General features: G+C 42.9%; 1 protein-coding gene across 2 annotated transcripts in view; it reads right to left on the reverse strand.

Annotated features, from left to right (window-relative positions):
- LOC137293536 (uncharacterized) overlaps positions 1-10,158 on the reverse strand; it is a 77,128-nt gene extending 66,970 nt beyond the window's left edge. The window contains exon 1 of one of the 2 annotated variants that reach the window (XM_067824151.1): positions 10,050-10,158. The gene's annotated coding sequence lies outside the window, so the exon portion shown is untranslated. The remainder of the gene's footprint in view (positions 1-10,049) is intronic. The other variant, XM_067824150.1, reaches the window with a different exon arrangement.
- Between the last annotated feature and the right edge of the window lie 2,313 nt (positions 10,159-12,471).

The following is a 12,471-nucleotide window of genomic DNA, read 5'->3' on the forward strand; positions in this document are numbered from 1 at the left end:
CCACAACTGAAGATGCCATTGACCATATTGTTTCGTGGATGTTCAACAATATACTGAAACTGAATGAACACAAGACATTTTCACAAGACGTTCATTTCAAGTAACGTTAGTAAAATCACAACATGATTAGCTGAAAGTTGGAAATCAAGTCATTCAGCCTTCTCCATATGTAAAAAATGTTGGCATCTTCCTCCGAAATGACCTCTCCGTGAAGAAACAGGTTTCAGATGTATGCAGAAAATGTTACTTCCATCTCCATAACGCTGGACAAATGAATGAAGCATTCCTTTACACTAGATCTTGGGGCTTGTGAGATTCCCTCACGAGTTGACCATTGCAACAGTTTCTTGGTTGCAGATTCACAAGGGTCCATCCAAAAACTCCAACGAATCGAGAACACACCTCTGTTCCTCTATCTTCAAGAACTCCTCTCTCTTTGCATGCCAACCAGAAATCATCCTCGTCCATCCTCGTTTAACTTGCTCCAAAGTGGAATCACAACTTATCTGGATACAGGTCTTACCAGGATATAGCATTGGTCAAATGGACTTTCCTCTCTGGTGTACATAAGCTTTCTTCAAACACTTCAAAACTTTAACTGTGATCTCTTTCTCTAAAACATTCTACATATCATCTGACTTCATAATATTTTGTTCCGTGCTATCACTGTGTGCATACCTGGTGTAGAGTTAAATAAATCAACATATTATTAATATGTTCATGTGGCAAGTGTGTATTTGGGTAAATACAGTATTTTAATCTTATTATTATTCTTTCCGTTTAGCTTTATTGTTGTTTATTGTTATTACGATGATGGTACTGCTGTAGATGCTCCATAGAGGATTACTGATGGGTACGAAGCCTCCCAGCACCCAGCAAAATCAGCGAGGACTGATCCATAGACATACTTCGATGTGCCGCCAGTATTAGACCTTTAAAACTTGAATAGGGTGTATAATTGAAAAAATCAAATGAAAAAATAAGTCATCAGGGGCCACAACCCACAGAGGAGAAATGCATGTCTGACCAGAGACCTGACCTTTATGGTCTCTGGTTTGAGGCTGGTGCGATGGTTTTCTCCCATGGGATTGTGGTTGACTGTGCTCTCCCTTAGAGCTTCGAGGTTTTTTTTTTTTTTTTTTTTTTTTTTGGTTTTAGTTTTTTTTCGAACGTTAGGCTTCGAACCTCAGTACAGAGTTGAGCAGCTCTTCACCTTGATGGTACCCAGCAGTTATTCGACAGAGCCACAGATATCTACCCTGAGGTTACATCATCCTCCTAAGCTCGGCTCCACCTATAAATCCATCAATACACGTATCCGATGTAAAGCGCCAAGGAAGTCTGGAACCAGTTTTTAACCAGAACTAGGATGATTGGTTCCAGACGCACCTGGTGCTCAAAGTCGAAGACGTGTGGTGGCTTTCACCTCAAATAAAATCCTCATACAAACACAACGTTCTTAGGTAGTTTAGACCACGTTGAACATGATAAACGATTTCGAGAGACACTGAAAAAAGTTTGGAAGCCACAATCCATTCTTGAATTGGAAGTCTAAGCTGGGCTCCGTCTATACTAACACACGTGCCTAATCCCATGCCGGTGCCAAATCCCATGCCGGTGCCTACGAGAGTAGTGTCGACCTCGTCAATCACAGTTGTCACCCTATGGTATTTCTTGTTTCAAGGATGGAGCAGGCACCCTATGTGGAAGACGATTGGAAATTATTTATGTTGGGCACGTTCATGGGGTTTATGCGCACCAGCACCATCCACTGAATGATTCCATTCAAATGTACGTCTGGGCCATGATGGGTCTACAGGTACAAATGCATTCTGGCATCATGGGTGAAGGGACACCTTACGTCGTGCAGAAACAGTTTGTGGCAAACGTCAAGGATGCCAGACCAGTAGATTTACTGACGGCCATCCACCGATACCAAGACACGTGGCCCCTACCATCAATAACAAACTTTGACTAGTATCGATATGGTGGCTCGACGTAAACTTATTTTAAACCATTGTAATAATTGTTGACGGTCTGTTTTATGAGTTCATCACTCAAGACGTTGCTCGTGTCAGTGTAATGATCATCGATCCATGGGGCTCCATCGCCACCCAAATTGTCCACCAGAATATCATCGTAACCACCTGTTTGGCCATGGTTGTACTACTGAAGATGTACATTCAATATATCCACGATGTCGCTGGCCTATTGAAAAATCCTTTCTGGAGATTGAAGAAACCCCTGGGGAGAATCACCAACAATCTGAGCACAATCAATCTGCTACCCCAAGGGAATAGCCGAACTGAGCGCCAGCAAAGGTATGACTGGCGAATGTATTGGTGGCTTTGACCTTCCAGATTTTTTTTAACGAGACTCATACTCAGCACAGAGTTTATCTTGAATCTGGCCATTCTGGAACTTGTCACGAGCTTGCTTTCCAAGATAGGTGTAGGCCTGATCTTTCACAAGATGCTAAAAAAACTCCACTCCCTTCTAACGTGACCATCATTAGTTACCTTGCCACGTTTCAAATGAAGAGTATTACATTTGTCGAGTCCTAATGTCATGCCAATATCATTACAAAAGGACTCAACAAGGAGGACCTGTTCTTTCAAATTGGTATACCCTTTGGCAAGGAGCTCGATCCATGTAGAGGCAATGAATAAGAGGTGTTGGGGATCTGTGCTGAGGAGGTCCGGGATGGTAGCCCTCCTCCCTATTGAGCAGAAAACTCAAAGGACTTAGATACAGACAATACAAAAAAAGCCAAGGACTGAAGGAGTCCCCCCTGAAATATTCCCCTTCTGATTGGAATAGATTCCAAAATCTGCACCGGCCCTTGCAAGTACATCTCAAGTTGAGTCGACCAGCAACCCATTAAAGACTTGAGTAAATCAAGTAGTTGCTCAGGGAGGTCAATACACTGAAGATACTTCAGAATGCATTCAGTAACCAATCTAGCACATTAGAGCGGTTGCGATGATACGGTTTGCTTCTTCCAAAATCATTTTCTGTACAAGACGTTGATCCTAACACCCTCAACATCCCTTTCTTGCCCCTCTCTGCCCTCTGTAAATTGTGTTATTGGAAGAGCAGTAAGATGACACGAGGTTTGTCACACACCTTGTGAATAATTTATATTGTGTATTCAAACATGTGATTGGGCGGAAGTTTATTATTATTAAACCCTTGCCTATGGCGGAGAAGAAGTGTAGAGTGTCAGGAAGACTGTGGGCTGTGTATGCTGAAAAACAAAGATCATTTGATAGACAATGTAAAAGGGCAAAGCAAAACCATAAAAAAGTAACTCTTAATGAACTAGAAGAGGTATGTGAATCCGATATTGGACAGTGTTGGAAGAAAATAAGTAAAATAGGAGTAGGTTGCGATAGAAACGAGGAGATTCATATGGATGTAACTATGGAGGATGGTACAAAATGTACTGACACAGGTGTGGTGATGGATAAGTGGAGGGACATGTATTCTGAACTTTTAAACTGTAATGTAACTTATGATACCCCTATGCCGGTTATCGGGATTTCTGAAGACGCTGAAGATGCGCTAGGCTGTGGGAAATGCGATAGCCAAGGTAAAGTAAGGTAGCGCATGTAGAACAGACAATATCCCTGTGGAAGTCCCCAATAATGATGTATGTGTGGGATATCTTCATAACCTATTTTCAGTGCAGGATGTATCTCAAGTAGCTGGACTCAAAGTGTTATTGGTCCTATCCCCAAATCGACAGAGGACCATAGAAACCCCTTGTCATACAGAGGCTTAACCATCACTGATTCTTCATATAAACTGTCTTGCTGCATCTCGAACAGCAGACTTTCTGTCTATGTGGAAGAGTATGTTCTTACACATGATAGTCAAATTGGTTTTAGAATGGTCTACAGCAGAGCATGTGACAGCTATTACAGCTATAGTGGAAACGCGGAAGTCTGTGAATAAGTCGACGTATGCAGCTTTTATTGATTTTCGCAAGGCCTACGACTGTATTCACAAGAGTAGACTGTACAAAAACCTGCTTGTAGCACATGTAAACGGCAAGTTTACATCCCTTTATAGGCATGTTGAGTGCTGTGTCAGACTTAATGGACGTTAAACAGACTGGTTTGAACTGAAATGTGGACTTAAACAGGGATGTTTACTTTCGCCAGTTCTTTTAACCTTTATATTGATGATCCTTTAACCACCATCTGTCATCTATATCTGGGCGTTACAGTCGAGCTCGAGGAAACGATTAGACTTTGAGCTTACGCAGACGATATCGGAAAAGACCTGAATCTTCTTTTAGACTGCTTGAGTACCTGGTACAAGAACAACTCTATAACTATCAATTCGGACAATATACACTTTAGGACTGCTTCTACTATTCGCACCGATGCTGTTTTCAAATGCGGTGATTATTCGCTGGAGACCGTGGAGTTCTACAATAATGTCGGACTTCTTTTAACGGAGCTTCAGCCAACTCTGCCAGTAGAGCCTTGAGTCTTCTCGTTTCGCTATACAAGCAATCAGAGCAATGAGATTCCTTCTACGGAAATGTACCCCCAGCAACGCTATTCATGGTGACGTGGGTTGGATCCCCCCCAGTCGTGTGACAGTGGTGAAGTGTGAAACCTTGTACATGAGACTGCATAACATGGATCCTTCACATATACTGGTAAACACATATAAGATGATCCACGACCTGACAAATGACCCCAATTTGCATACTTGGGAACGCCCCACAGAACGATCCACTTGAAACAAGGTTGTCTGATAAATATCGAAATCTGGTTAACTGTATTGAGGCAGTTGTAAAACAGTAGCGAGACAGGTGTTAATCAGTAGCGGTGTTGATTTCATGTCACGGTTAGCATGTATTGCACGTGCATAATCGTCAAGCTACCTGTAGCAGCCAAGTGTACTCGCCCAATTCGTTGTACCGCCTCTCTTGTCACAAATGCGTGTAGTGCGCAGGATCATCTAATATGTGTCTAGCAGTAGCTCATCGAGTTTTTATCTGGAATAATCAGTGGACATCCCGTCGAAAGAGAAACCAGATTTTTAGCATCCACAAGAAGTTTGATTGTATCGGGACGAGTCATTTTATATATTTTCAGCGTATGTACGTCAAGAAACATGTTGTATGAACTGTAACAGAGAAATTTGTGGAAGACTTCCATGGAGACAGCAAATCAACCAACCTACAGGAAGAAATGGATCCAGCGGTAACAAATTGAGAACATATTGTCACCCTGAGTCATATGTCTACAACCGTTTGAGCAGAACACAGAGTTATAGCCAAGTTTAGTATAGTGGAAAACACGCCTTCGGAGTTTTGGTAGACAATGTAAAACCGGAGAAAGGGTGTTTTCTCTAACATATATACCGTCAATGATTATACAATGTAGATAATCATTCAATGAAGCTACATAAGAACAACTGAAGCGGTCGTAAAATCAATTCAAGGACGGTAACTGTAAGTAGATAATTTAACCCCTCCGCCTTCGTGAGTTTAGTTTTACGCCACACTCAGCAATATTCCAGCTATATGGCGGCGGTCTGTAAATAATCGAGTCTGGACCAGATAATCCAGTGACCAACAACATGAGCATCGATCTGTGCAATTGGGAACCGATGACATGTGTCAACCAAGTCAGCGAACCTGACCACCCGATGCCGTTAGTCGCCTCTTACGACCAGCATAGTCGCCTTTATGGCAAGCATGGGTTACTGAAGGCCTATTCTACCCCGGGACCTTCACGGGTTGCTAGAGGAGAGCTCTACAAGCACTGTTTTTATTCTTTGAATGATATGAAGAAAGTAGGTTTTAATCTTTTGAGGCCAGAAGTAATCAGAAGTAATTTTAGCCACAGTCAAGGCCTGTCCATCTATTTATCAACTCGTACAGGTAAGCTGTTTTACAACAATGTATAGATTATTTTGCCATTTCACATTCTAGCATACTTTTCCCGAATCTTGCCGACCACTCTGTTGTCGAAAGGGACCCCAAAAAGGAGGAACGTTTAATTAGCCAGACAGTTAAACAAATTCAGCCAGCTTTAGAGTTCAGAGAGGAAACGAAACAATTCAATACATGTATTACTGTTGGGTTGTTGTTACAGAAAAATGAGCTTTAAATACCTAAGATGTTGTTTAATAAGGTGTGTTATATGAATATACACATGAGCATTAATTAAGCACCACCAAATATAATTGTCGATTGTAGCAAAAAGGGATCAACCAATTATATCTAAATACACATGCAGCTAGTAAGAAATACACGTGTTGACTCAAATGCATGCATGCTTTTCATGTCAAAGTTCTGTCATGGTACAAGCGACTGAGGGTATAAAAAGGTGAAATGAAGTATTCTCACTGCTTTCTTATCAACGCATCAATAAGTGAACAGTGCTGAAATTGAACTTTTTGGGACATGCCGGGGCGTAGGCTTTCTGAAAATACCAGATGGCAGATTATTACTATGCATGAAGCTGGTTTGACCTGTCGCAGCATTGGGTCCAGATTAAACATCAATCACACTGTCATTAGTCGCCTTGTAAGGAAACATGCGGCCACTGGTTACGTAAAGGATCGTCCACGACCAGGAAGGCCGAGAAAGACCACTCACTGTATGATGACCGTGTCCTAGTTCGCCTAGTGAGACGCAGGCCCATGACCAATGCCAAAGATCTCAGAGAACAATGGAGAGTGTGTGTTCGTCTCTCAACCAGCACCATCAGAAGGAGGCTCAGGTCTGCTGGACTCCGTGCACGTCGTCCAACTCACTGATAGACACAAGGCTCTACGTCTGGCGTGGTGTAACCAACGGCAAAGCCACAATCTGAGGACATGACGCAGGATCCATTGGTCCGATGAAACTTCTTCGTGTTACTGATGGCCGTTAGCGAGTTTGGAGGAGTAATGAGGCTTATCAACAGCGGATGATCCATGCAGCTGAACCCTTTGGCGGTGGCTCTGTAATGGTGTGTGTATCTCCTATGACTGTAAGCTGAATCTTATCACCATTCAAGGGACACTCAATGGTCAGAGATACCAACAGGAAGTACTGGCAGCTGCTGTTGTCTCGCATTTTGATAACCACCCCTCGCCAGTATTTATGGGCGATAATGCTAATCCCCATCGTTCCAGAGCTGTTATCGCATACTTGCAGAACAACGCAGCTGACAGATTACCTTGGCCTGATCTCAACCCAAATGAGCATTTATGGGACCACCTGCAGCGTCAAGTTCAAGTAAGGGATCCACCTGTTCAAAATCTACAAGAATCTACAAGCCCAGGCTCTTCATGAGGAATGGCACAGGATTCCGATGATGCGCATTCGGCGTTTGATTTGCAGCATCAGGAGGAGGGTTGCAGGAGTTATCCGTGCGAGGGGAGGATACACCAAATACTGATGTCGCAGGCATTGTCTGCGTGACCATAGTTTTGGACATGAGTATTGATAACGTTTTTAGTGCCCCCATATGACCGAGCAGCAGTGTTGATAGTTGGTGGATTGACACTTTCTTTGGTTCAGTTAACGTAATTATAACCATGAGTTTGTTTTCCATATCATGAATGACCAATATGTTGTATTAAACACAATCTTATAGCATAAAAATGGGTGGTGCTTAATTAATGCTCATATGTATATATCACATCATAATTTGTTTTAACCTTTCTGCAGCCTGTCAACCTAACAATGGGAAATGGTATGTTGATTTGCATGAAATGACTTCGTTCACTCCTGTTAGCGCGAATACAGGTTGAAACGAAATAAAAACAATTTTGGGAGACATTCCAGTCCTATTTTGTTTCACCCAGTCACGATTATGAGTATTTTAATCTTACATTGTAAGAATTTGCTTTTAGATGAATAACTCATGACATTTTACGGAATGTAAGTTAGCGGACGTTTGCACTATTGTTTCAGCGCTCATGCTGTCATGGTAAAATAGAGATGAACTTGCTAAAGCCCGACTTTAGATAGAACAATTAAATACCATACTTATATAGTTGAAACAAAAATTTAAAGTTATAACATGCTATATCTATTCCACGGAGGATTTACATCAAATTTCAAAACATATTACATTCTTCGATTATTTCATGTAATTTCAATGGTGCAAATGTGAAAATTCACACGTCTACAGGCAAAGCGTTCGCCAGCACAACCGCGGCGTAAATAGTTGTGTTTCCGTTTACTTGAATCCACTCAATTCCGTCACAGTCATGATCAGTTCTTCGTATCTCCACCACCGGCAGCAATTAGAGTTGGGCACCGTCTCGGCGCAGACTGGACATCTCAACGAAGTCGCTCTTGCGGAATTGCTCCCCACTTTTCTTGCAATGAGATGGTCAGTTACAGTAGTGTCTGAGGCATGATTTGACGTTTTCTGTGTGACAATTTGCGTTGTCATGCTAGAACAGATCCCTCTGTCGGTCCATTAACGGGAGCATGTGACATGCAAAGACTTCGTTGATGTACCGATTTGCTGTCAAATTCCCCTGAACCACCAATAAATCAGATCTTTGTGTGGTGGCTATCACACCCCGCAGCATGACAGTTAGACTAACAGCTAGTCTCTGAAATGAACATATTTTACTGAAAAAACGTTTATGGTGAAAACAAAAAATAATATAATGAAATGGAGCCGTGAGACATTCTTCATTTCCTGAGGCTATGGAAATCTAGACTTGCCACATTTTGTAGACTTGCGTGGGCTTTCTTGGATATATATATTTCAGGGCCTGTACGACAGACTACATGACAGTGCCTCCGAATCTGTGGACCTGTCGAATGCAATCAGGGGTAGAGTATGCATATACGGTAAACACGTTTTCTTCCGTCTCGCCGGTGAAGAAGAAATCGGGATTTATCACGGAACCGCCTCGCCTCCAGTTTCTAAGGTTCCAGTTCCGGATTCTGCGCCGATGGAAGTGTCTCAACAGGGGCGATAACTCACCTTCTTCGTCGAATCAAAACTTCGATTCCTGCGAGTTTGGTCGGGAATTCTTAAAACCAGGATGCGTTGTGCTGTCTCCTTGGGTGGGCTGGGGCAAGCCGATGCCGCAAGTGAGCAACCCGTATATGTAACGACCCAAGCCTAGGGTGGTAACACTTGGACAGCCGCTTCTCGTGCAGTCTTCCGCGGAACTGCAGAAACGATCCCAAGGCAATGTTTCGATTGGCGGCACACTCTGTCGTGGCAATATGATTTTACGATTTCCTTTTTTTTCAGGTAAAAAATAATGACAAATTAAACAAATTGCCGCGTTGTAGCGCAGACGCTGTTAACAATAGCACCAAGATGGCGTCTTCAAAAGAAATAGTATATGTGTACTGTTCTTTCCGCAGGTGTCACTCAACCTAATCACCTATGAGTTTTTCTTCCCAACATTATGGCTACATATGGGGGTCCATTGTTGGGATTTTCTAAAATCTATTTCCAAAATCTCAGCTCAGTATCTCGCAGAATACATTTCCCATCAAACAAGACCACATCTTTGTTCGGGCCGCCTTCAAAATCACATGGCGTAAATTTGCGTTGAAGTCGAAAAGGTCTGTCGACACGCTCCGAGTCAGATCGGTGAAGAAGAAAACGTGACTTTTCGTGAAGAGGTCCCTGCTTCACTGACAGTGTCATTTGTGCGACATCAACCTCTATAGTTTGTCGTTAGGATTAATCATGAAGGCGACTCGCTGCTAACGTCGCCAGACTAGTTTTGCAGAGGTATAAGTACAAATACACAATTTATAAACTTTGTCCTTGTTTCCTTTGTGAAGGGTTATCAAAGCCTGGTGGTGACAATGGCGATCGTCCCGGACGTGGTTAACTGTTGATACCGGCGCTCTAGGTGCCCTGATAGTGGTTTTGCGAAGTATCTAGTGTAAAGAAACCCTATCTCTCACTAAGATGTGGTGTAAATCATAACGAGGAATGCCTAACATTTGATAACTTTGATAACTTTAAGCTTTCTTACTCGTAGCACAAGACATTCAGTATTCGAAAAGTCCAGCATGTGAGTGTTAACAAAATGATGAAACTTACCTTAGGAAAGTGTCTCTTCCCTCAACTGTTCACAACAAACGCTGATCGAATGGAACCCCACGCGAACAGTGGTGTATCCGTGGTCAGCTCTATCTCTTATCTGCTCTGTCTGTTATCTTTGGGCACATATAACAACTGCAGTCTGACTGACTGAAATATGTCCTAAAATATGAAATATAGAGTAATGCATCGAATGCGCTTTGTGTCCATATTTGACAGGATATGTTGTTTATCGCTGTTACGACGTCTGCATCTATGTTAATGTCATTGCAGGCGTGACGGTGTCAGTAGGGTCTGTTATGGTGTCAATGTAAACGTGACATTACCCGTGAGATGTGTTGTGATGTCAGTGTAGCCGTGACATTACTCGTGAAATGTGTTATGGTGTCAGTGTAGCCGTGACATTACCCGTGAGATGTGTTATGGTGTCAGTGTAGCCGTGACAATACCCGTGAGGTGTGTTATGATGTCAGTGTAGCCGTGACCTTACCCGTGAGATGTGTTGTGACGTCAGTGTAGCCGTGACATTACCCGTGAAATGTGTTGTGATGTCAGTGTAGCCGTGACATTACCCGTGAGATGTGTTATGATGTCAGTGTAGCCGTGACATTACCCGTGAGATGTGTTATGGTGTCAGTGTAGCCGTGACATTACCCGTGAGATGTGTTATGGTGTCAGTGTAGCCGTGACATTACCCGTGAGATGTGTTGTGGTGTCAGTGTAGCCGTGACATTACCCACGAGATGTGTTGTGATGTCAGTGTAGCCGTGACATTACCCGTGAGATGTGTTATGATGTCAGTGTAGCCGTGACATTACCCGTGAGATGTGTTATGGTGTCAGTGTAGCCGTGACATTACCCGTGAGATGTGTTATGGTGTCAGTGTAGCCGTGACATTACCCGTGAGATGTGTTGTGGTGTCAGTGTAGCCGTGACATTACCCACGAGATGTGTTGTGATGTCAGTGTAGCCGTGACATTACCCGTGAAATATGTTATGGTGTCAGTGTAGCCGTGACATTACCCGTGAGATGTGTTATGATGTCAGTGTAGCCGTGACATTACCCGTGAGATGTGCTATGATGTCAGTGTAGCCGTGACATTACCCGTGAGATGTGTTATGATGTCAGTGTAGCCGTGACATTACCCGTGAGATGTGTTATGGTGTCAGTGTAGCCGTGACATTACCCGTGAGATGTGTTATGATGTCAGTGTAGCCGTGACATTACCCGTGAGATGTGTTATGGTGTCAGTGTAGCCGTGACTTTACCCACGAGATGTGTTGTGATGTCAGTGTAGCCGTGACATTACCCGTGAAATATGTTATGGTGTCAGTGTAGCCGTGACATTACCCGTGAGATGTGTTATGATGTCAGTGTAGCCGTGACATTACCCGTGAGATGTGTTATGATGTCAGTGTAGCCGTGACATTACCCGTGAAATGTGTTATGATGTCAGTGTAGCCGTGACATTACCCGTGAGATGTGTTATGGTGTCAGTGTAGCCGTGACATTACCCGTGAGATGTGTTATGATGTCAGTGTAGCCGTGACATTACCCGTGAGATGTGTTATGGTGTCAGTGTAGCCGTGACATTACCCACGAGATGTGTTGTGATGTCAGTGATGGTACATCAACAGTGCACCGGGTGGTCATGTTCGGTTATGTTAGCGGCGAGTCACAGAACCACAATAGAGCGTCGGTTACAGTCACTTACAGTTACAGGTATATCAGACCCCTGCGGGGGCGGCCGTTTTAAATCACACACTAAAATTCAAAGTCTAAAACATTCAGCCTACACAGGGGCTAACGATGTGTTAATGAAAGCGTCATTTTTTCTCGATTTGCTTGGGTTAGAGGTGTGATAAACTATTTCTCAACAAATCTATCTTTGAAATGGTCCCTATCATAGTGGATGATAAGTGGCAGTCACTGACATCGGTCACGTGCTTGCTGTTATAAAACTTTGATTGTTTAACGACTCCTGTTGTTGGTATATAATCTTATCAACACGGTCATGTGATAAGATGATAAATATATTGATTTACCTAATCAATATACCTGGAAAACTACGCGCAAAATTCAAATTAATCTGAATGTTTACGTTTCGATTTGTAACAGTACACAATACACATTTGACTCGCCTGTGTGAAGGTCAAGGCGGCTTAAGCCTTGTCTGATACCCGAACGCACTTTTTCAGGTTACATCTGAGGTTCGATTTCCATGATGATAGGCAAATATGGATCCTCCTCTAATGATGACAACTCAAAGATGACATGTTTTTAGCCATGAAGATTGCTGGCATGTGATTGAAGGTTATTGCAAGAAAGTCATCAGTCGATTTCAGACGTCACCGTTCAGGTGGACCACTCCTTGGAAGGATACAAGCTTCTCAGAATCTGGCTTCCTTCCATGTGAAGTGG

This window comes from Haliotis asinina, chromosome 8 (assembly GCF_037392515.1).
Source record: "Haliotis asinina isolate JCU_RB_2024 chromosome 8, JCU_Hal_asi_v2, whole genome shotgun sequence".
Taxonomy (NCBI): Eukaryota; Metazoa; Mollusca; class Gastropoda; order Lepetellida; family Haliotidae; genus Haliotis; species Haliotis asinina.